Genomic DNA, 25,633 nt, shown 5'->3' on the forward strand with positions numbered 1-25,633 from the left:
AGTTCCAAAGATAGAAACCAGAGTTTTACACATGCAAGACAAATGCTCTACCACTAAACTATATCCCTGTCACTATTATTTTAATTACCTAAAAAATGTTGAATTTTAGAGCAAAAATAGTGAAGGTATGTTATAAGATTTATAATATAAGATGTATTTGCAATATGTATAGCACAGCGGTTGGGCTTTCATCTTTCACGGCCAACCCAGAGTTTAATTCCTCCGCCCCTCTCGGAGAGCCCGGCAAACTACCGAGAGTATCAAGCCTGCGCGGCAGAGCCTGGCAAGCTACCCATGCGTATTGGATATTGGATATATTGGATATGCCAAAAACAGTAACAATAAGTCTCTCAATGAGGGATGTTACTGGTGCCTGCTCGAAAAAATTGATGAGCAACGGGTTGACAGTGACAGTGACAGTGATGTAAAACAGAATATAGGACAACAAAATAGAAAATATAGAAATGGGGGACTGGAAACAGTCTCGTGTCAATTTTAGGGCTACCTTGATTGAAATGTTAATAAAAGGTGTAACTAATAATCCAACTGTGGAGAAAGTTATTAATAATGCAAATAATGGTAGAAAAGGGGGGAAAAGAAAATATGGGAAAGAAGAAACAACTAGAAAGTGATTTAATTTCACCATTTTAATGGAATGTAAAATTATCTTAATATACTCATTGAAAGACAGATTTTATATGCAAATCTAGATGTTAAAAGTTCAAAGCAGGGAATAGGGGTATGAATGCACACACAAATCAAAATTAAGTGATCCAGAATTTGGAGAACCATTACCTGAGCACTGTAGCACTGTTGTCCTGTTGTTCATTGATTTGCTCGAGCGGGCATCAGTAACATCTCCATTTTGAGACTTGTTGTTACTGTTTTTCACATATCTAATACTCCACAGGTAGCTTGCCAGCTCTGCCATGCGGGCGGGATACTCTTGGTATCTTGCCGGGCTCTCCAGAGGGGCAGAGGAATCGAATCAGGGTGGGCCTTGTGCAAGGCAAACACCCTACCCACTGTGCTATGGCTCCAGTCTAGGAGAACCATTACAGTTGATAAAAGTGTCCATTCATGAAAAAAGGCATATTTAGGGGAGTTTTGGGGACACACTCAGCCGTTCTGAGACTAACCCTGGTTCTGTGCTCAGGGGTCACTCCTGATAGTGCTCAAGGGCCAGATGTGGTGTCAGAGATGAAATGGGGTCAGTCACATCTCCTAGACCAAGAGACAGGTCTTTAAATATGTGTTTGAAGCATAGGAAGATTTCAAAATACATGCACAAAAACTGGTAGAAACACAAGAACCTATGGTGATAGTTGGAATTGTCTACAGTCATTTCTTTTCTTTCTTTCTTTCTTTCCTTTCCCTGGGGCACTGTGGCTCGAAACCAGGTTTCATGAATATAAACCTGGCACTTTGCTGCTAAGCCAGCCGTATTCCTAGCCCACACATTATCAATGAAACAAGTAGAAAAAAGTAACTAGAACATAGACAATATGAACAACATCAACCAGTATGACCTACTGACATTTAGCATTCACCAAACTAGACCATATGCAAAGCCATAAAATAAATCTAAACTTTTTATGGATTAAAATTTTGCAAAGTACATTCTCTGGCCATCAAAGAATAAAACTAGAAATTAATAAAACAGAAAGCTATCTGAAAAATTACAAAGTTTTTGATTAAACAACGCATTTTTAAGAGACAGTCACAAGGGAAATTAGAAAATATCTGGAATAAGATAAATAAGAAAATATAATATATTAAAAAGTGGGTATGTAACTAAGTGCACAAAATAATCAAAGAAAATAAATAAAAGCAGAATTATAGCATTACACTCATATTAAAAATGAGAATCAATATTTTGCACCAATATTCAAAAATTTAATCTTTAGGAAATAGGTAAAAAAAAAAGCAAATTAAACATAAAGCTGCAGAATTTAGTCTGGTCATATCCAAAAATTAAAAAATATGGAAGAGTAAGTAACAGGAAAATTGACCTACATTTCAAAGAAACAACAATAAAAACCCCAACGGCTCTGTGTTTTGGACAGAGGAAAGATGCGTACTTGGAAAGACATCCCTAGGACCAGAGCAATAGTGAGTGAGTAAGCAGCTTACCTTGCATATAGCCAACCTGGATCTGACCCCAGCAGCACATGTGGTTCCTTGAGTACTGCCAGGGTGATCCCTGAGCACATAGCCAGGAGTAAGCCCTGAGCACTATTTCTCTGGCCCTGGAAAAATAATTTCTATTGGAACCAGGCCAGTGTGAAGTTGCCATAAAAATTATCAATGATTAAATAAAATAGAATTGTGACACTATAAATCAGTTCAATTAAAAATTTATTATTGTTGTTTGATAGTATCGCTATTATTGTTTTATATTTTCGATGCTGCTATACCATGCCTATCACCAGAGTGACAACTCTTATCTCCATGGTAATTGAGAAAGCCTTAGAAGTTGTGCTGGGACTTTAAAAATGAACACATAGTATCGATGAGGGATATCTAAGTGTAAACAAAATTGTGTCTTTGGATTTGGAGAATAATTTTTAGACAGGTTTGGCTAGAGCAGCAGGAATTCTTGAACAGATTAAGAAAGAAGGATAAGGGCCACACAGTGGACCTTAAATATCAGATGTTAAAAGTTGGTAGATGCCATGGGACAATGGAATTGAGAATCTAGTGTGAGACAGGTGAGAGTCTCACGGCAGCACCCACTGCAGGTTGGAGAGAGGAAACAAGGATGCAGGTGGTGCACTGCTACCCGGAAATGACAAGGTTGGGAAGTTTCCCTAGAAAGGAAGACCTGAATGTTTCCAATATTGAGAATAGAGCATTGAACACGGAGGTGAGTGAGTGAGATTATCTTCTAGTCACATTTTCTTTTAATTCAGATTTTAGACCAGGAGATATCGCTGGCTCAATGGCAGAATACCTGTCCTATAGACACGAAATTTTGAGTTCAATCTCTGGACACATCCACATGCTTAATGTGACCTCAGAAGCACTGTCATTGGGGTCCTTGACATCAAAATAAAATTGTGCATTCATGGGTGCACCCCAACCAAGTGTGTCGGCACTGCCAGCACAACTGCAGAAGCTTGGGAGCACCACAGGCAAGTGTGTGGTCTTAGGTATGCACTGCAGCCAAAGTGTGCAAGCTCCCAAACTGGGTGTGCAGCCCCAGGTCATCATAAGGACCACAGCCCAACAGCAACAGCAGGGAAGAAAGGAGGGAGGCTCCTTAACTCAGAGTAATGCAAAGAATGATGAGAGATTTTTGGCAGCAAGAAGCACACAAAGGAGAAGGCTTGGAGAAAAGAAATATGTGTAGAGCAGGTCAAATGTAATGAATAAGTAAAGCAATAGAATCAAATACCTAAAGAGTGATTAGGGAAAGTTGGGTTTCCTTCGGATATGGGATTTTTGTAATTATGAATAAATCTAGTGATGTTGATTCTGAAGGGATAAGTGAGGTCTTCATAGGCCGAGCGTGGAAAAAGAATAATAGAAGGCTGGGGACTGAGTCTCCAGGAACACCCACATTTAGGCCTTGGGAGGAAAAGAGGAGGCAGAGAAAGTGTCTGGGACAAGGTGATGGGAAACATGTGACAGGGAAGAGGAGGTGTTGTTGAGTTTGAGTGGGGACACCTTGGTAAGGAATGAAGGCAGGGCACACTGCCCTTCCAGTGTGTGGTCAGGAGGTAATGGATAGCATCAAGAACACAGTTCCTGGGAATCAGGAGGAAGCCAGATGTTCCAAGGTCAGGCAGAGTGTATAAGAATTTATTCTCCAACACTAAAAAAATTATTAGAGCACCATGATTTACAAAGTTCTTCACAGTTGGGTTTTAGACATACAACATTGTAGCACCGATCCCACCACCAGTGTCAATTTCTCTCCACCAGTGCTCCCAGGTTCCCTCCTCCATCTCACCCCCCTCCACTCCCAAACATTTTAACAGAAAAGAAATAAGTTGGGTAATTGGTGGTGGGAACAGAATGTTATGTATTAGGCAATGCATTTAAATTTATCTTCAAAGATTGAAGGGGACTTAGAAATTTGGTTAAGAAAGAGTGATCTCACTGCTAAAGGGACAAATGTGGTCTCCAGACTGACCCATGGCAGAGGTCATCTTTGTTTTAGCAGTCATATTAGTATAAGCTTCAATTTGAAAAATCTAATTAGGTGTCTGTAGGATAACATAGCCTCAGGTAGCTCAGGCTTATTGGGTTGTTCCCATCACAGTGCTCTCTTTCCTCTGTGTTTATTTGTAACTTCTTTCTTTGTGTTCTGTTGACTTGTAAATATTGTTTTTCTCTTCTCCTTGAGTCCTTTGCATAGTTTATTCAGAGCCATGTCCTTTTGTATGGACACAGGAAGACAGTAGTAACCTGGGAGTCACTTGACTCTAAATTATATTTTCCTCCTGGGCATCTGTTTCTCGACCTAAGCCTCAGCTGCCCTTACTTCCTTGCACCCCCAAAGGCAGGGTCCTGACAAGGAACAGGATGGACCCAGGGCAAGTGGTGAGCTATGTGCTACCCTGGCATTGAGATGGGCCTGGCCAAAGTGCCTAATGATTAACTATTAGTTAAGAGCTTGGTTGTGGACAAATGCTGTCATGATCCAAAAAGTAATAACTAGATTCGGACCCTGCTAAGGTTAGGAATGATTAATCTGACCTGAGCGCTGTAGTCTGAGTCTGTGGCAAGATTTTCCCAGGAGAGCTGCCCTACAAGCCTCAGTGTATCTCTTACTGTGTCCATACAAAATAACTAGCATTACGATGTTGATTGAGCTTTTGGACTGAGGAAAAGAGAAAGACACCTAAGAAGTATTTTGTCTGCTGGCAGTCAGGAAGGGCTTTGGAATACCTCTAGGTGGTGTTTCCTTTGAACATGGTGGGCCCTCAGGAAGGGCTTTCTTATGTTGATTTTGCTACCAGACTGTGTGTAGTCTAGAGGGCAAGGTGGAGAGAGACAAGTAGGGGTAAGAGGCTAGTGGAGAGGAGGAGAATCCGGAGAGCTCAGGTCGAGGAATGAGGGCTAGGAAGAAAGAGCGCTGCGGGAGAGAGATGAGATGAGCAGGAGAGACCGGAGGAGACGGGAATGAGGCACAGTGTGAGACAAGAATGGGGAGCTCAGAGGCTGGAACAGGTGCGTGGAGAGAATGGAATAAACGGCAACTGATTGATCAACCGGCTTGGCCCTCATTTCCTCTTCCATCTTCCCCATGGCATGGGCTGCCCCAGCAGGGCGAGTGTCTGGGGTCCACTCCCCGAACCCAGGCACCAATGGGGAGAGCCGCCGGGGCTCTCTCCCAGTCACCCCCGAGAGATTTATACAGGTGTCAATATTTATAGATGAAAATTCCCCCCCCCCAAGTCCCTTATTTCCAAGTTCTCTTAGTGAAAGGCAGAAATTGGGAAGATTGAGTCAAATGCTAGATCTTTCTGCAGACCTCAATCAACTGGCATTGAACAGAGACCCCCCTTTGTTTCCAAAGAGTCTGTGTTCCTTATTTGACCGTGGTTCCCACTCTGCCAGAGTCTCTCCAGCAGACAAATGGCTCCATCCTTGCAGGTTGGAAATCCAGAGTGAAGAGGAAGAGGAAGAGGAAGGTGGAGCCCAAAACATTCCCTGAGAGGCCAGAGTGAATTCAACCTGCCTCTGATTTCCGTAAGCCTCCTGACTTGTTAACTCAGTATGTTTTTCTCTGACTTGGTAGTCTTTTGAGGCAATGTCCAGCCCCTTCCCAGTTTCCTGACTATTGCCAGCTGACCTCTACACAACTGACTGGCTCCAATCTGCTAGATGCTCCTTGCTTTCCTGTGGTCCAGATGGTGACCAAAATTATTCCTCTTTGGATAAGTTCACTCTTTTTAGTACTTTGGCATAATGTGAGGCACATTAATTCCCCCATAAGTTTTCTTTTATGGAGATTTTTGGGGCCGAAGAGGAATGATGTTAAACAATGACTATCATGAGTCGCCTCCCAAAGTAGAAAATTAAGTTCAGCTTGTTGAAATGAAGACCAGATCACTCACTCCAAGGTTCTCCACCCTCACCTAGAGTGAGTCCTTAAAGCAATTTGAATCTTGGGTTTGGATCTATATCCCTTAATACTGAAGAAGAAAATTGTAAGATAATGGTCTTATTTTCTTTTAGATACAAAAACTTACCAATTTAAAAAATATTTCTTTGAAATGTACAAAAACCTATCATGCCATTAAAAGAATTGCGTTGTTTGCTAGAGCATAAAAAAGTCTCCAAACCACCACTCAAAAAGCATTTTCCGAAACCCTGAAATAATGGTGTGATTAATTCTTTTCTTTCTCCCAATTCCTAGCCTTTGTGAGTCTGCCACCCAATGTGAATGGGCCTGGCTTGAAAAATAGAGCAACTGGTGACATTTGGTTATTGGATTTCATTTAGACAATGTTCATTCTTAGATTAAAGACAGAATGGCCCAGTGGAAATTTGGAAATACTGCTATTTTAATGAAGTATGACTTCTGAGATAAATTATGTCAGAGAATTTCAAGAGCCAGTTATTTCCTGAGTTTATCTAATTAGTACGATGTCTTGCCAAGGGCAGTCCAGATTAGCTAATTAAAACTATGGGTCCAGGACTGGAGAGATAGTTTAATGGGGAACATCCTTGCCTTGCATACAACCAAGTCAGTTTCAATCCCCAGCACCTCATATGGTCACCCGAGTCCCACCAGGAGTGATCCCTGAGAGCAGAGCCAGGAGTAATCTCTGAGCACAATTAGGTATTGCGCTAAAACAAACAACAGCAGCATCAACAAAACTATGGTCCAATAGTTGTTCACCGTCTGCCTCTCAAGAACTTCTGTCAATCAAGTTAACATTGCTACCAGATTTGTAACCTGTTGTTCCCCACGTAGCTTTAATCACCTTATTTCCCACCCACAGCAGAAGTTGCCACATCTCAAGAGTTTGACAGTAGTTGATCCACTATAATCTCTCAGTGAGTCAGTTTAGGTTAGGTCAGATGCAGAAGCAAACAAGTTCTGGAATCTCCTTGGCTTTGTAAAGAAGAGTTTGTTATCATATCACAGCCTGTGCAACTGAAGTTTCTTTCTCTTATCTCAGGATGGTGCCATCCTTAACACATGATCTTCATGCATGATATTTTAGAAAAGAGGCATGAGAGTGGTGTATTGCTTTCCTCTGTAAGTTATTTGCCCAAGCCAGTCACTTATACCCAACAATGGGGAACACTTTGTTTTATTTTGGTGTGTGTGTGTGTGTGTGTGTGTGTGTGTGTGTGTAGGGGTCCTCCCAAGCTTTGCTCAGTGGCGTTTTGAGGCCAGGAGGTGTGGCAATGCTCAGACAACCAGACGGATGGTTCAGTGCTAGGGTCCAAAAATGTGGTGCAGCTCCAGCTACTCAGGGCAAGGAATCACCAGAGTCACCCTGGCAGTGTTTGGGGGTCCCCAGGCCCACACTCAGTGATGCTCGGGCCTCCAAGCTGATACCCAGCAACTCTCAGAAGGCTTGTGGTTCCGGAGACTGAAACTGGGGCAGATGATGCAAAACATGCTCTTTGCATGCCCCTAACTCTTGTACCTTTTCCCGGAATCCAACCTGGATTTTTATTCTTCCTCTCTTTTGAGGACATGAAAATAGAAGTGGTGGATGTCTACCCAACCTCACTAAAATATGGATCTGAAACCATCACTCCTGTAAACTCTGAATAGCTCCATTTTTTAAAAGCAAATATCTTCTAATCATCAAAGGGGTCCTACTATACTCCTGTGATTTGACGTAAGATCAAAAGAGAAGCATATTCAGAGGAACCACGGTCTCAGACATCATCAACTTGTACTCAAACATTATCTTGTTTTCCCAAACAGGAAAACAAAAGTATTTAATATTGTATTAATTTTTTTAAGTGAGTGCTTATTTCAGCAAAGGAGAATCAACATGCCTGAGCCTGTTGGAAATATCACAAGTTTTAATTTTTATCTCAACTGTATAACTACTTTTCTAGTAGATTTTTACAGAAAATGACAAATTTATTTGAATACATTATGGGAAAATAAACTATAGCAATAGATAGATTCAAGTAATGGCCTGCTAGACACAACATAAATGTAATATTATTTAATACCCACCTGCGAGTGTTATTTTGTTGGAAAAATTGAGTGAAGTTTTATTAAAAATAAAAAATACACAGTTTGAAGGTTAAGTGTTTAGATCATTGACATGGGAGGGTATTGCAGTATGATGGAATGCTGGTCAATTATGGAGGCAGAGAGATAATTCAGGGGTTAAAGTACTTGTCTTGCACTTAGCTAACCCTAGTTAAGTCCCAGCACCTCATATGGTCCCCCAAAACTACCAGGAGTGATCCATGAATGCAGAGCCAGGAGTAAGTCAGAATGCTTGTTAATAAAACATAAAAATTGCATCTTTTAATAAAAGCTTAAATGCTAACATGACTATGCAAGTGGGGAGTGCAGAATTTGATCAACTTCAATCAGGCAGAATGAAAGGTAATATTAAACCTTAAAAACTTGAGTGTACAGGGGCTGGAACGATAGCATAGCAGGTATGGCAATTGCCTTGCACGCAGCCAACCTGGGTTCGATTCCCAGTATCCCATATGGTCCCCTGAGCACTGTCAGGAGTGATTTCTGAGTCCAAAGCCAGAAGTGATCCTGAGCATCCCTGGGTGTGACCAAAAAAAGCAAACAAACAAACAAACAAACAAACAAAAAAGACTTGAGTTTACAGAGACTTATCAATTCTAAACACAGTCATAGACAATTGTAAATACTACCAGAACTCTATCAGGCCTGACCTATTCATGCTTAAAATGAGAACAAAAATAAGTATTGGTCACATAAGCACTTGAATAATGAAATAAAATAATCTATAGGCAGTGTTTAGTGCAGTATGATAACATGTAATAAGTTTCCTGCTGTGACTGTGGATGAAAATGATGACTATTCATGGTATCAAGTCAGGCAAATGCTTCTCTTTTGTTCAAGAGAACTCCATGAGATGTTGTATGTAGAACAGGCTTCCTTCCCCTGCTTATCTCAAATAACTTTGGAGACTGTCTTCCTCTATCTCTTTTCAGATGTCTTATAACTTCTGCTTTTTTACAACATAAAATAAGTCAGTATCTGATGCTCTTCTTCTAATTGTACCTGCCTCATATCCCTTATGTTCCTGCCTGATCTGTTAATAATTCTGGCTAGTGTTATTTAGTTGCTTCTTTATCATCAATTGGTGCTTTAGTGGCCAAGCTTAGCGATGAGAGAATCTTTTTATCAGTCTAGTTAAAGAGCCTAGAGTTGTCATTTTGTAGTTCTAATATTTCTGTCTCCCCCAGTTTCTCTCTCTGTCTCTCTCTGTCTCTGTCTCTGTCTCTGTCTCTCTCTCTCTTTCACTCAGCCTTCAAAAAAATTTAAAAGAAGAGCTCAGTACTGGCAGAGTTTGCAATATACAAAATATTTAAAATTTTCCTTTGTGCATGATGATATGATGGCAGGTAGAAATGTAGATTTACTCTAACAGATGAAGACTTTTAAAATTCACAATTATTTTTATTTAAAATAAACTTCGTTTCACAATAGCTTTAATAATAAATATTTTACAATGAAGCGTTGCCTAAAAAGATGCTTCTTCAATAATAAATACTATGTTTCTTTCTACTTTGCTCTTCCTCCTCTAAAATAAAATGAAAATTCAGGACCACTTTAGGGAAGAAATGGCTTTCATGTTGAAGTCTGTGTAAAGTTTATTCCCATGTCTTTGAGCAACTAAGCAGTCCTGCCCTATTAAAATATTAGTCTTATTAAAACAACACTATAAAGACCAGTGAGATTGTACAGCAGGTCAAGGATTTGCTTAGCATGGGGCCAACCTGGGTTCTATCCCAGGCATCCCATATGGTCCTCAAGCACCGTCAAGAGTGAGCCCTAAGTGCAGAGTCAGGAGTAACTCCTGAGAAATTCCAGGTGTGGCCTCAATGCCCCCAAAATAAAAAATGAATTTGTACTGTATATAATCATTTAAAATCTGACCATAAAGATACAAATGGATCAGAAGCTTCTAGTATATATATATATATATATATATATATATAATTTTTATTTTTTTTATTAATGAGTCACCGTGGGGGTACAGTTACAGAGTTTTGTGCCTGTGTTACAGTCATACAATACTCATCCCTGCACCAGTGCCCATTCTTCTCCATCGATGACCCCAGGGTCCCTCCCTCCTCCCCATGCTGTCCGGGGGGGGGCCGTCTCCCCCATTCCCCCATGACAGGGAATTCCTTGATGTTCTCTCTCTCCTTTTGGGTGTTATGGTTTGAATGGAGATACTGGGTAGCTATCATGTTCAATCTATAGTCTGCTTTCAATCCGCCTCTCCTATCCTGAGTGGATCCTCCATTGCACGTTGGTTGGTGTTCCCTTCTCTGTCTGAGCTGCCCTCTCCCCCAGCATGTGAGGTCAGCTTCCAAGCCGTGGAGCAGGCCTCCTGGTATTAATTGCTACTATTCTATTTTATATTCCGCAAATGAGTACGATTTTTCTGTGTCTCTCTTTCTTTCTGACTCATTTCACTTAGCATGATACTTTCCATATTGATCCATTTATATGCAAAGTTCATGACTTCATCCTTTCTGACAGCTGCATAGTATTCCATTGTGTAGATGTACCAAAGTTTCTTTAACCAGTCATCTGTTCTCTGGCATTCCCGCTTTTTTCCAGATTCTGGCTATTGTAAACAGTGCTGCGATGAACATACAGGTACAGATGTCACTTTGACTATACTTTTTTGCCTCTCTGGAATATATTCCCAAAAGTGGTATTGCTGGGTCAAATGGGAGCTCGATTTCAAATTTTTTGAGAAGCGACCATATTGTTTTCCAGAAGGGCTGAACCAGTCGGCATTCCCACCAGCAGTGTAGGAGGGTTCCTTTCTCCCTACATCCATGCCAACAGCGGTTGCTTTTGTTTTTTTGGATGCGAACCAGTCTCTGTGGTGTGAGGTGGTATCTCATAGTTGTTTTGATCTGCATCTCCCTGATGATTAGTGATGAGGAGCATTTTTTCATGTGCCTTTTAGCCATTCGCATTTCTTCCTTGAGAAAGTTTCTCAAACTTCTCAAAGTTCATTTCTTCGCCCCATTTTTTGATGAGGTTGGATGTTTTCTTTTTGTAGAGGTAAACCAGTGCCTTGTATACCCTTAATATCAACCCCTTATCGAATGGGTATTGGGTGAATATCCTTTCCGATTCTGTAGATTGCCTTTGTATTCTGGTCACTGTATCTTTTGCAGTGCAGAAGCTTCTTAGTTTAATATAGTCCCATTTGTTTATCTCTGTTTCCACTTGGTTGCTCAGTTGCGTGTCATCTTTGAAGATACCATTAGCTTCAATATCGTGGAGGGTTTTTCCGACCTTGTCTTCTATGTATCTTATGGATTGTGGTCTGATGTTGAGGTCTTTAATCCATTTTGATCTGACTTTTGTGCATGGTGTTAGGTCGAGGTCTAAGCCCATATACAATATATAATTTGATTGAGGATAAAAGAAGATTCTAGTATAGAGACATTGGAGATCTAGTATTAGAGACTAACAGGTACTAGATGCCAATAAGATGCAGACATTATTCTTTGCCTCAAAATGACAATACATCTGACTTAACAAGATAATAAAATTAAGAATCTTTGTCAGAATCATGCTTCTTGACTTGTGGGCGACATATTGTTATTATGTATTTACAGAGGGCCTCACATTTTATGGGAAAATTTACTGAGGATTTATCGATATAGCAGAACTTGGCCTAAGAATCGGAGACAATGAAAACAGGAGACGTGCTTAATTGGGATGCAGGAATTATTATTTTTGTGGGGAATCATATACTTTGCTATGGTGGATCAGAGAAATCTGGGGAAATAGGAAAGAAACTTACCGATATTGAGGGAAAGAGGGAGCAGGGAGCATTGTTCTGAGAGTTCACAAGAGTTCAGTGTGGTATGGCTTCTCACTGGCAGAACTGGATTTTCGTGGCTGATTGGCTGCGGCATGAAGGAACTCTCTCATGGGGCAGTGAAGTAGCCTAATTCTGATGCCCTGTTTGTAAGTTCAAGGTGATGCTTCTTCCTGTCAGGGCTTGTAGTGAAGGCCATGAAGGCCCCATAGGTCTCATTTTGGCCGAGGACCTTTTCCTTCCTTACTTTACTATTGGGGACTCTTTAGAAATCTATTCCCTGACATGCTCACCATGTGTACCATCCCATGAGTGTTTGCGCCACAGAGACTAACAACAGCAATTATTAAGACTTATGAGTAGTGTCTTTGAACAAAGCAAAAATCAAGTTGACTGTGCTCTCCAACTTACACATGTGCTTTGGATCAGTCTCAGTTCTGGATAGGAGAGTGTTTTGCCTTCCCAGATCATTTTTGCCGTTTTGTTTATAAATTTGCTAAGATGGTGCACTGTGTGTTCCATCCAACTAAGGCTGCAGTGTCAGATCTGTGACTGTAAACATTTGAGAATATATCCCAACTTGCATGCTCTTCACATCAATCTTATTGGGCTGCAAACATCTTATTCATATGCCAATTACTGCTGTCTCCACCATTCTGCAATTTCTTCTTTTGCCTGTTTATTATTTTATTTTGTGATTAGACTAGGGGATCACAGAGAGTATTTTATGACTTTAAATGCATTTGTGTTTCCTTTGGTCCACGCATGATAACAAAACAAAGATAACCCCAAAAGTTGCAAATACCTAGACTTTTAGGTTTATTTTCAGTTAATCTTGATTTTTAAATAAGGACTAAAATCATAATTTTGTATGTTATTTGTGAGTCCTTTCCATAGTTTAACTTGACATCCGTGGATATTCATATTGGTAGACATTTAAAATGTAAATGCAATAATGAAATGTTACCTTAGCACTAGTTCTTTTTCTTTTGATGAAATTCATGAACTAGTCCAACTTACGGGTCTGAGATGGCTTTTGCTAGAAAGGCAAAGTAGTGTGCAAGGTTGAGAGATACTCATTTAGTGGATGGCCCTTGCAAACCAAGAAATTAAAAAAAAACACTTGATTTAAGCACAATAATGGTTGTAAAATATGATGTTTTCCTCCCCAAACTCCTTGAAATCATTTGAGTCACACATTATAAGGTCCGGCAGTTAATTAAATATCCACATTAGCTGTTCATTTCCTCCACTCTCTCCTTTCTCCCTCTTTACTCCAGTTTTTAGAGAGAAGAAAGGAACACAGGATGAAGAGAAAGGCAGAAAGAGAAAACAAGACAAAGAGGACCGAGGAGGTGAGAAGGGGGGATGGTAGAGGAGAGCAAACACGCTGGAGAAAACTGGAGAGAACTAAATGCTAGAGACAATGATGGGGGACATGGCTGCGGATGATAATCATTGTCCTCTATGAAGAAGAAACTAGCATACTGTCTGAGCATCTATTTCTCTGTCTTTCTAGATTTTCAAATGTAAAAAACTTAGAACTGTCTTAGTAGGTATAATCTTCCCAGTTGGTGTGATAATTGAGGTTCAGAAGGGGTGGTTTGGGCTCTATGTGGAAACATGAGTACAGAATAAGTATTTCCAAAGGGGAGCTCGCTCTTTCTTTCTTTCTTTCTTTCTTTCTTTCTTTCTTTCTTTCTTTCTTTCTTTCTTTCTTTCTTTCTTTCTTTCTTTCTTTCTTTCTTTCTTTCTTTCTTTCTTTCTTTCTTTCTTTCTTTCTTTCTTTCTTTCTTTCTTTCTTAAGTCTCTGTGCTTTCCAAGACAGTCAGCTTCTTAGAGTATTTGGAGATCAAAATAAGACTAGAATGAATAGCATGTTTCATAGATTCTGAAATCATTTAAAAATGGATGAAGTATGGAGAGGCAAGAATATTGCTTCTTCTTTTACATTAGTAATTTGAGTCTTTTATTTTTATTGGTTAGCTTTACGAGACATTCATGAAGTTTTCCAAAAACTTAGCTTTATGTTCTATTGATTTCTTGATTTTCAGTTTCAATTTCATTGATCTGAGCTGAATGTGATTTCTCTTCCTCTGCTTACTTGGGACTTAGTTTTCTCTTCTTTTTCCAGATGTATTGCTTCTTAAAAACAATATTGATTTCCCTAGTTCATTATATAAATATACCATTAACTAGCAAGAGGATACCGCAGTTATTTTATATTCTCGAGGGAAATTTTGAGCCATTTACCATCTTTTGGGCAGAAGGCATCTCCTTTGCAGGTCCTGTGTTGGACTATGGTGTATGAATGTGCCAATCTATCAGTCCCGGCTTGTGGGTATGACTGGTTGCACATGACCTCCTTGTCCTCATTTTCCTGTCCTCCCCTGGCTAGTTACTTCTAGACACACACTGTTCCATATGTTTTCTTTTTTTTAATTTTTAAATTTTATTTTTATAAGGTTTTTCACATTAATTGATTACATGTAATATTTCAACTGTGGCTAGGCTTTGGAGGTCTTTGGCTGCCAGGAGCTCTGCTCAGGGCAGGGAGGGAAACTGAAGCCCACCCCTTCTGAGGGGCCCCAGGGAAGACAGCCAGGCGTGTGGGCAAGAGACTCTCTGCATTGCTCTCTTCCAGGAGCTTGCTTTTAAGTCTCTGGATGATGGCCGTTGACAGGATTACACTGCTCCGGGGGCAGCCTCTGAGTGTGACTGCCTAGCTACTGGGAAATGGGAAATCTGGGCGGAGGAGGCCCAGTCCCGATCTGAGCAGGCTTGGAGGTCTCAGCCCCGGGGTCCCACACACCTTGGTTCCTCTGTCCGTTCCTTCATGCATGAGGCTTGTCCGCCCAGATTTCCCATTTCCCAGTAGCTAGGCGCTCACATGCAGGGAATGCCCCTGGTGCCATGTAATCCTGTCAACAGCCAGCATCCAGAGACTTAAAAGCCAGCTCCTGGAAGTGCGAGACCACTTTGCGGCCCCACTATATCTTATAGCCTATTTCTCCTTCTGGGAGAATCTGGCAAACTACTGGGTGTTTCCTGCCCACATGGGAGAGCTTCGCAAGGTCTGCACGGTGTATTAATATGCCAAAACCAGTAACAAGCTGGATCTCATTCCTCTGACCCTGAAAGAGCCTCCAGTATGGCATCGTTGGAAGAACGAGTAGAGAGAGGCCTCTAAAATCTCAGGGCTTGGACGAATGGACACGTTACTGAGACCGCTTAAGAAATTCAACGATCAACGGGATGATTATGATGAATATTTCAACACTAATCCCACCACCGTTACACCTTCCCACCACCATTATTTTAAAATTTCCCACTACCATTCAAGCTTGCCTGCTATAGGCAGATACTAGATAATTTATTTTCTACTGCTTATTATGAATATCATGAGAGATCGCATGGCCGCTTTTGTGGCTGCATGCTCCTGGAATTCTAAAATTGTAAATGATTGGGACCCATAGACATCTCTGTAGGGAGCTAGTCCATTTTGTGATTCATTTGTGAGTCTCAGGATCAAGGCCATTAATGCACTAAGATGGTGCCCAGAGGCAGTTCTTGACAGCCAGGACCCCAAGCAGGCAGGGAGATGGGAAGGGATGGCCCATCCCACCACTAGCCGCCATGTAGCCTGGTGTCTTCAGTCCCTGCTTCTGCACACCTAGGTTTTTCTTTGGAAGTTTTTGGCCACCGGGAGTTCATCTGAGTGGGCAGAGAGGGAACACCTGCTCCATCTGAGGTGCCCTGGTGGAATCAGCTGGGCATGGGGTCTGAAGAGATCTCCAGCAACCTGCTGTCTTCTGGGATTCACTGCTGAGTCTCTCCCACGTGTTTTCTCAAATGTACAAATACTTTTCTAAATGCCATTACTTTGGGAATGTTAAGGAACATAGTTTTAATTATCAGTACCTTCTGACCTACCTGGATAGGCTTGATGGATGCAAGCAGGTTGACTTGCCTCGACTGAGCAAATTAAGACAGATACTGCATTTCATTTGAGCACGACTGGAGAAGCATAGCTCCAACTAAGATGGATGCAGAAATTAGAGAAATCTTGTACAGTTCCCTTAGTAAGATCTGTCCTGAGGACTTTTCCCCTTAACATGAGATTTGGAGGGAGAATAGAGATAAAGGTTTATGACTGAATATAGCCTAATAACAACTATGTTCTACCATATTTTCTCAAAGAAACACTTTTTAAAAATTGTATTAATCCATCGTGAGATATAGTTACAAGCTTTCATGTTTGAGTTACAGTCACACAATGATCAAACACCCATCCCTCCACCAGTGCACTTTTCCCACCCTCCCCCTGCCTCCATGACAGACAATATTCCCCATACTCTCTCTCTACATTTGGGCACTATGGTTTGCAATGCAGATACTGAGAGTTATCAGGCCCTATCTACTTTCAGCACACATCTCCCATCCCGACTGATTCCTCCAATTATTATTTTCTTAGTGATCCCTTCTCTATCCCAGCTGTCCTCTACCTGCCAGCTCACAAGGCAGGCTTCCAACTATGGAGCAATCTTCCTGACCCTTCTATCTACTGTCCTTGGGTGTCAGCCTCATGTTATGTTATTTTATACTCCACAAATGAGTGCAGTCCCTCTCTTTCTGACTCATTTCACTTAGCATTATACTCTCCATGTCTATCCACTTATAAGCAAATTTCATGACTTCATCTCTCCTAACAGCTGCATAGTATTCCATTGTGTAGATGTAACAACGTTTCTTTAATCAGTCATCTGTTCTCAGGCACTTGGGTTGTTTCCAGATTTTGGCCATTGTGAACAGTGCTGCAATGAACATATAGATAGAGATGCATTTTTACTGTGCTTTTTTGCATCCTTGGGATATATTCCCAGAAGTGGTATTGCGGAGTCATATGGAAGCTCAATATCTAGTTTTTGAAGGACAGTCCATATTGTTTTCCAGAAAGGCTGGACCAGTTGGCATTCCCACCAACAGTGAAAGAGCACCCCTTTCCCCCCACATACACGCCAACATTGGTGGTTTTTGTTCTTTTGAATGTGTGCCAGTCTCTGTGATGTGAGATGATAAAAGATAACACATTTAAAAGTACAACCCCCTTGCAACTCATGTTGCTTTAAAAATGTATGCAAAAAGCACCATCTGATTATACTCAGGTGATCAATAAAGTTACTTTTTTGCATAGCAGGTTGCTTTAAAGATCTCCTAAAATCATTAGATCTGAAATGGTCAGGTTAAATAATGCAGTTCTGTAGTAAAAATTCAGACCAACTGCACATATTGCCTTCAAAAGCTGTAATTACACTTGCAAGTAAGGCTGTAGAGATACTCAAGTTTCTTTGGTCAGCTCAGATTATTGGCTATTATTGTAACCTTGTAATAGGGTCTATAAATATGCCTCATTTCAGTTGAGCCAGCTGCATTGCATGTAAATCTTCAAGAAGTGATCTCTCTTCAAGATTGCATTGATTGTCTTGTAAGGCTTTATTGATCAGGGTTGTTATCATCTTCTGACCTAATGCATTCAATGAAATCACTGCATAAAGCAACAGGAAGTGAATACTCAGAGACGTTTTATGCTCTGTCCACTCTTATGTGATGACTGGCAGTGTCAGGACTAAAGGAAATCACTTTTGATGAAATAAGTTCTTGGCATTTTTGTGCTCAGGTGAAATTTTCACACACTCAAGAAATTGTTATATTTTTTAGATTCTCAATTATGAATCAAAGCTATAGTACTGCATCAAAAATAACACAAAATCGGTGTATTTTAGTCCCACATTCATTGAGAGAATAAACTTGCAAATATTGGCCCTTTCTTTCAGAAGGCAGAGTCAGAAAAACTAAGAGGTCTTTCTCTTCCTAGAGTTGGGATATTAACCTTTAAATTCTAAAGTGACAGGTTTGCTCTCTGGCTGGACTAGCATATCACAGTTTACAACTCTACAATTGAAAAAAAATAGTTTAGAAGGTTTCTTATCCTTCTTTAAAACTGAACATATTTTACCACTGAATAAACAGTTCTATTGAGGCTGTGAAAAAACAACTGCTTCCTACGTAAGAAAGGGGTCTTTTCAAAAATTGCATTGGAGGGTGGAGTGATAGCACAGTGGGTAGGGTGCTTGCCTTGTATGCGGCCGACCTGGGTTTGATTCCCAGCATCCCATATGGTCTCCTGAGCACCACCAGGGGTGATTCCTGAGTGCAGAGCCAGGAGTAACCCCTGAGCATTGCCAGGTGTGACCCCCCCCAAAAAAAAGAATTGCACTGGAGCACAGGGACCTTACTGAACAAACGTAGACTTTTGCAGGAATATATTCGAACCACACTTCAAAATGGAATTAAGAGCTTATCTTCTCAGCAGACAGTTATTTTTTCATTGGGATTTGTTATTTTGGCCCATGTCAGGGGTGTGCGTCTCTGATGCAGAGTGCTTTGACTGTTTGTTTAAATTAGTCTGTGCCTAAAGGAATTTGATAGAGAATGTGAGAGCATTTCTGGAATTCTTTAGAATGTTCTGGCTCTCTGCAGGAACTTTCCTGCTTCCAACTTGATTGTTAGGGCTGAAGGTGCTGACTTCGCCCCCATGATTTATCAGTCTAAAAAGACATGTGCATTGGCAGCTATCCTTAACCTTAGAAGCATCTGGTTTCATTTGCCTCCCCCATGATAGCAAATGATATTTACTAAGCACCATTTTGCACATCGGTGGTCTAATCCAGGAGATGAATTTCCACAGATGTACTAATAATATAATTTTGCAGATGCGAGAACTGTGGATTTGGGGAAGTGATGTTTTCAGGTGAATAATTCAGTGCTCAGGTCTCTCTGGTATAAAGACTCGGGACTTCAGATTCCTAAGCTCTACTGGCTTTTGGTGTATTAGAGGAAGGACGCCAGGTCTACTTCATCATTCATTTATTCCAATAAGCTAGTGATGCTTCTCTTTTTGGTAGTTGGGGACCTGTTTGTTTCTTTGCTCTGTGTGCAGGACAGAGCATCTGGCTATGTTCTTGAGCATCACCTTGTAGCTCTGCTTCCATGTTTGAACCTGCCCTCTCCCCCGGCCATGTTATCACCTTGACTGCCTCCCATCTTTTCATGTCAACAAGCTCCAAGCTACTACTATTAGTAAGAGAATTGTCCTAGATTCCACGGTAAAACCAGTCTTTCCCTCGTCTGCACTCTGAGGACCCTCCTTGTTCGTAGTTTCTTTAGATCAGTCATCAAGTTAGACTGGAGCAATAGCACAGTGGATAGGGTGTTTTCCTTGCATGTGGCTGACCCGGGTTCGATTCCTCTGTTCCTCTTGAAGAGCCCGGCAAGCTACTGAGAGCATTCTGACCACACAGCAGAGCCTGGCAAGCTACTTGTGGCATATTCGATATGTCAAAAACAGTAACAAGTCTCACAATGGGGACGTTACTGGTGCCTGTTTGAGCAAATCACTGAACAACAGAATGACAGTGCTATAGTGCTACAGTGTAGTCATCAAGTTATTGGACAATTATTACTATCAACTCTTTGTTCTCTTGTGAGGCTCAAATCTAGCGGAGACAGAGTTGTTATTTCTTCATCTTATATTTTCTGCATGTTGCAGACATGCATCTACTCATGGACAAATAGTATAGGAACAAGAAAGAAAATAGGAGTAAGAGGAGTGATCATTTGATAGGATATTAATAATGACTACTTGTTTTCATCCTCTAGAAAGCAGTTGAGTTGCTAGCTGGGATTCTTCTGAGGGAAGAGCTGGTGCGTAATTGATAGAATATTGGTTTGCGTGGACATGAAACATACGATTTGGGGATATGTTTCCTTTAAAAATGAGTATAAAATTATAAATATAGAATTACATAAAAACTAAATATTCATCATAACTAAGAAGCTACATGAAACTATAAATTACTAAATATGAGAAATTTCACATAGATACAATCCAGAAAACTAGCAGAGCATATTCATTGATACATCAGCCTGTAAAATTCCATACTACATTTCCCCTATGTTTTTTTGTTACATACTTACACGTCTGTATTTGAGAGCCATTTTGTTATATTTTCCATGAAGGGAACACACATTTCTATTTTTTCTCTCGCCTAATCGATTTTGAAAATTGTCTAGAAAAACTTTATTTCACCATCATAACTTGTTTTTGGCAATTATATAAATTGTTAGGATTGTTGGCAAGTTGGGAGGATATCTAAGCTGACAATTTGAAATATTTTTCTAAACTAGCTGTACCTTCATTTTATAATGCTATATGAATTGGCAAGGGTGATAGGAGGGCCCGCTTGGGTTGGGAGATGCAGGCTGAAAGTAGACTATTGACCGAACATGATGGCCACTTAATACCTCTATTGCAAAACACAACACCCAAAAGGAGAGAGAGCGAGCAAAAGGGAATGCCCTGCCACAGAAGCAGAGTGGGGTGGAGGGGATGGGGTGGTGGTGGTGGTGGTAGGAGGGATGCCAAGACCATCGGTGGTGGAAAACGGGCACTGGTGGAGGGATGGGTACTCAACCATTGCTTGAGTGAAACACAAGCATGAAAGTTTGTAAGTCTGTAACTGTACCTCACGGTGATTCACTAATAGAAAATCTTAAAAATATGGTTAAATATTTTTTCTCATAAAAGGAAAAATACCTTTGGATAAATGGTTTCTGATATCTGCTGCCAAGGGAGTTCTCATCCCTGTCATTATTCTCTGGGTTATCCCCAAATGTTTGATGTGGTTTGGGGTCTAGGGAACTGAGGATGGTGACAGGGACGGTTTGTATCTTACAAGAGAGGTTTGATAAGGTAAGTGCAGCTTCTTCATTGCAGCTGTGCAGAGTCCAGATTGCAAGGTGAGAAGACAAAACGAGGTGTGGAGGGAAAATAAAAATAGTGGGTCTACCTTTCTGCCTCCGCCGCCGCCATGGCGCCGGTGAAAAAACTTGTGGCCAAGGGGGGCAAAAAAAAGAAGCAAGTTCTTAAGTTCACCCTGGACTGCACCCACCCTGTGGAAGATGGGATCATGGATGCTGCGAATTTCGAGTAGTTTCTCCAGGAGCGCATCAAGGTGAACGGCAGGGCGGGGAACCTGGGGGGCGGTGCCGTGACCATCGAGTGGAGCAAGAGCAAGATCACCGTCACGTCGGAGGTGCCTTTCTCCAAAAGGTATCTGAAGTATCTCACCAAAACGTACCTGAAGAAGAACAACCTGCGGGACTGGCTGCACGTGGTGGCCAACAGCAAGGAGAGCTACGAGCTGCGCTACTTCCAGATCAACCAGGACGAGGAGGAGGAGGAGGACGAGGATTAGTCCAGTGCCGAATGTTTTGTATGAGTTCTTGAATAAAACTTGGGAACCAAAAAAAAAAAATAGTGGGTCTAGACTATGCATCTGAGGGGGCAGAACAGTGGTATAGTGAGTAAAACATTTGCCTTGGACAGGCCGACCCAGTTCACTCCCTCCCATATGGACTCCCACGAGGCCCATCAGGAGTGATCCCTGAGCACAGATTCAGGAGTCAGCCCTGAGCACTGCTGGATGAGGCCCAGCCCTCCCCCGCTCCCCCCCAAAACAAGAATAAAAATAATAAAGTAATAAAGTTAGAGAAAGACTGGTAAGATTGAAAATCAAACAGGGAGGAGGGTATTTGCATTTGTAAGAAGAGTTGTTTAAAGTCAGATCTGGAAATGTGTCGCGTGAACATTATATTGTCTCTGATGTAACTGCCAGCGTGTGAAGGTGGGAGATGGCTGAGCTCCAGTCGATAAGCAGAAATGCCTCCTCTTTAGTCATTGCATTTGTGCCTTCACAAGTACAAGTAAGTCCATGCTCACGTTCAAGTCAGCTTGTACCATTCTTGGGGTGAAATACTATGATGAACCTACTTGGGGATCACTTTCCTACCTTTCAAACTTTTTTAAAAAAACTATTAGAACACCATGATTTACATAGTTATTCATAGTTGAGTTTCAGGTACACCAACACCGAACCCAATATTGGTGTTGACTTCCCTCTTCCAGTGTCCCCAGAGTCCCTTCCAACAGCCAGCCTGCATCCTTGACAGGCACACTTTTAGAGTTTTGTTGTTGCAGTTTGGATTTCCTACTGATAGTATTGTTGACTCTATAGTTTAGTTCTGGACTGGAGCAATAGCACAGGGGGTGGGGCATTTGCCTTGCACGTGGCCGACCCAGGTACAAGGCAAATGCAAGGCAAATCCCTCCATCCCTCTCAGAGAGCTCGGTAAGCTGCCAAGAGTATCCAGCCCACACAGCAGAGCCTGGCAAGCTCCCCATGGCATACTCGATATGCCAAAAATAGTAATAACAAGTCTCACAATGGAGACATTATTGGCGCCCGCTCGAGCAAATCGATGAACAACGGGACCACAGTGCACAGTGCAGTGGTACAGTTTAGTTCCATAGCGAGACCACACCTCTCCACCACCATGTGCTCAAGGCCTCTGATCCCTACTCCTGTCACCTCCTGCACATCTCTTTTTCCTCCCACCTTGCTCTCTTTCCTTCCCTATCCTCATCATCCTTATGATCTAGGGTCAAGGAGAATCTTGGTGTCCCCCTTCGATGTCATGTATTTTTTCCTCAAGTCATTTTTCTATGTACCACAGATACATAGATGACCTGGGGGGGGCTCTCCTTTATCCTATTTTTCCCCTCAGAGGGAAAATTATTTTAAAAATACCCCCTGCTCTGTTTTACTGTCCATTTGTTGAGGCACAACAGATAATCATGTACAGGTGGACAGAAGGTAACATGGTAGGGGGTCAGGGGCCTGGGACATATCACGGTGTAGAGGTGAGGTGTGTGTATATGTCTAAACCACAGAGACAACAGCACTGAAGGCAGGAAACCCAAACTACAACAACTAAACATAAAAATGTGCCAGGAGGCAGGCTTGGGAGGTGGGAGGGACCCTGTGGACACTGGTGGAAAGAAATGGACACTGGTGGTGGGGTTGGTGCTAAAAGACCATATGCCTGACACTCAACAAGAACTATCTAAATCATGGGTCCCTAATAAGAAATTAATCCGAAAAATCAGATCTTCTGTCAGATGATTGCCCATCGCCTGTGATTCTGTGCTGGTAGTTTCTTGGATAGCTGCGAGGTTGCAGTGGACCTGGGCGTTGTCAGCAGCTGTCAGCCAGATGGGGAAGCAGGGCGCCCTCACAGCTGCTGGGTGTTGTCTCCCTTTCTTGTGTCACAAAGGGACCAGGGGTGGGAGGGACCTCACAGATTCAGCTGGAAGCCAAGACCACCCATGCAAGCGGCCTGTTCGCTAGGTCAGGGCTATGTGGCAAACTCACTGATATTCAGAGCACTGGCTCTGTGGATGAGTATGACAACATTCACATATGCATAGCACAAGAGTCCCTGTTACAGACAAGTATTAAATGTCTTTGCAAGCTCTGATTCTGAAACTCCCTTTCTTAGGCTGCTTTTTGTTGTTGTTGTTGTCCAAGGACATACTTAGACCAATGTGCCAAGGTGTATTAACAAGAATGTTTATTGTACCAAAAAAAATGTAGTATTTGTGTACAGCTAGTAACTTATGGTGCAGGATATGGTAGTATCAGGCAACTTTTTCAAGCTATAAAATAGATCATAATTATCTAAGTGGTGTATTTAGGAGAATAGTTGACATGTTATTTAACTACTGACATATATTAAATTATAATCATTGACATGTCTAGAGGAAAGAATTATGGTTTAATACATTGAATGTTGAATTTCTTTACCAATATGTGAATTTTAGTTGCATGGAAAACGTCAGAAAGCAAAACAACCAAGGATTACAAATAGTCTCAGAATTTGGAGTTTTTGTACCACTTAAATGTTCTGATGTTAATTAATTAATTTTCACACTTATGCAATGTTAGTGACCTTGTGGAATGTCTTGAGCATGACAAAAAGTGTATGTTGCAAACGGCCCATGTGCCCTTATTTAGGAACATTTATGTTCTTAAATATATGTTTATAACATTCCATTAAAGTCCAATGAAGGGGAGGCATGGCGTGGAATGGCTTTTCTCATTGCCACCGCAGTTATCTCAAAACTGAAATCCTCGTCTGTGATTTTTTACAGAAATATACCTCCATAAGATCAGACCTCTGTTGTGTTAGTTTGTAGACTCTCTTACTACACTCTCAAATCCATGACAGAACATCCAGAAAGATTGTCTTCCCTGTTCATGTTGCACATGCTGAAGCCAAAGGAATTGAGAAACAAAAACAAATGTATGTACAACTCTGTGTTTTCCTTGGAAATGTTCAGAAGAATCATTCGTGTACAAAATTATATGGCTCCGAATTTTCTTATGTTCTCTGCCGTTTAAAATTTTGTACATTCTTATCGGCAGCTTTGTGGCTACAGTACATATAATCTATTTGGATTCCACAGGTCTTTTTAAAAGGCTTTCTTAGGTTGTTTTTAGATGTGGTGTCTGTAATAAGGAAGAAAATATGCCATTTTGATAAGATAACCAAATTTTAAACCAAGCAGTTGAATGCTAGATTACCTAGCATGTTAATGATGATGATGATGATGATATAATATATAGTTGCAGTAGTTTTGCTATTACTAACAGTGGGTAGTAGTAGTATTAAATATTACTAAATAATAATTAGTATTACGACTAAGAGCAACCACCTACAAATGTTTTACTATATACAAGAAATTATACTAAATGTTCTACAAGAAACTAAATTAAATGTTTTTCATATGCTGTCTTGGACTGGAGCTATAGCACAGCGGGTAGGGCGTTTGCCTTGCGGGTAGGCCGACCCCGGGTTCGATTCCTCCGTCCCTCTCAGAGAGTATCCTGCCTGCTCAGCAGAGTCTGGCAAGCTACCCGTGGTGTATTCAATATGCCAAAAACAGTAACAACAAGTCTCGCAATGGAGACATTACTGGTGTCCGCTCGAGCAAATCAATGAACAACGGGACGATAGTGCTACAGTGCTACATGTGTTGTCTTACTTGGTCTTGTGATATTCCTGCTATGTACATTTAATTATTCTCATTTTACTGATGATACAGTTGATGTTTTGGGAGATTAAGTATTCTGCATAAAGCTCACATTTAGCATGTGTAGGGACCACGCCCTAAATAACACGCTCTTTCTGGTAAGCATTCCACTCCTTCAAACACCTTATAATTTTTTATGTTTTACCATCATTGGTTTACGACTAATAAAGTGAGGAGCTTAGACCAACTCACTAGTTACTCTGACTTGCTGTAAATAACATTCTTGCTATCTATGCATTACAGTAGAGAACTGAGATAATTCAGTGGATAGAGCCAGATTGCCTGGGTATGTGTCTTAGTTTTATGACTTGCTAGTGTGTGATTTTTTTTCTAGCTAATCTCTCTGGGCTGCTCTTTCTTCATCTGCAAAATGACACTTGAAATAACTCTCCAGAAAAGAACTAGAAGGACCAAGAGAGAATATGTGCAAAAGACAACCCCTGAAAATGTTAACTTTATAGAGGGTGGATCAAATTGAGACCACTGAAATTCAACCTGGTGGGGAGTTCCTCCTTTCTCTTGGTATCTGTTAGAGTGAACCTCTGCAAAACTCTTGGTATTTTAGGGTACTTTCTTA

General features: G+C 41.1%; 1 pseudogene; it reads left to right on the plus strand.

Annotated features, from left to right (window-relative positions):
* The first annotated feature begins 20,932 nt into the window (after window positions 1-20,932).
* LOC101546884 (60S ribosomal protein L22-like) lies at window positions 20,933-21,379 on the plus strand (annotated as a pseudogene).
* Window positions 21,380-25,633: the final 4,254 nt, after the last annotated feature.

This window comes from Sorex araneus, chromosome 7, assembly GCF_027595985.1.
Source record: "Sorex araneus isolate mSorAra2 chromosome 7, mSorAra2.pri, whole genome shotgun sequence".
Taxonomy (NCBI): domain Eukaryota; kingdom Metazoa; phylum Chordata; class Mammalia; order Eulipotyphla; family Soricidae; genus Sorex; species Sorex araneus.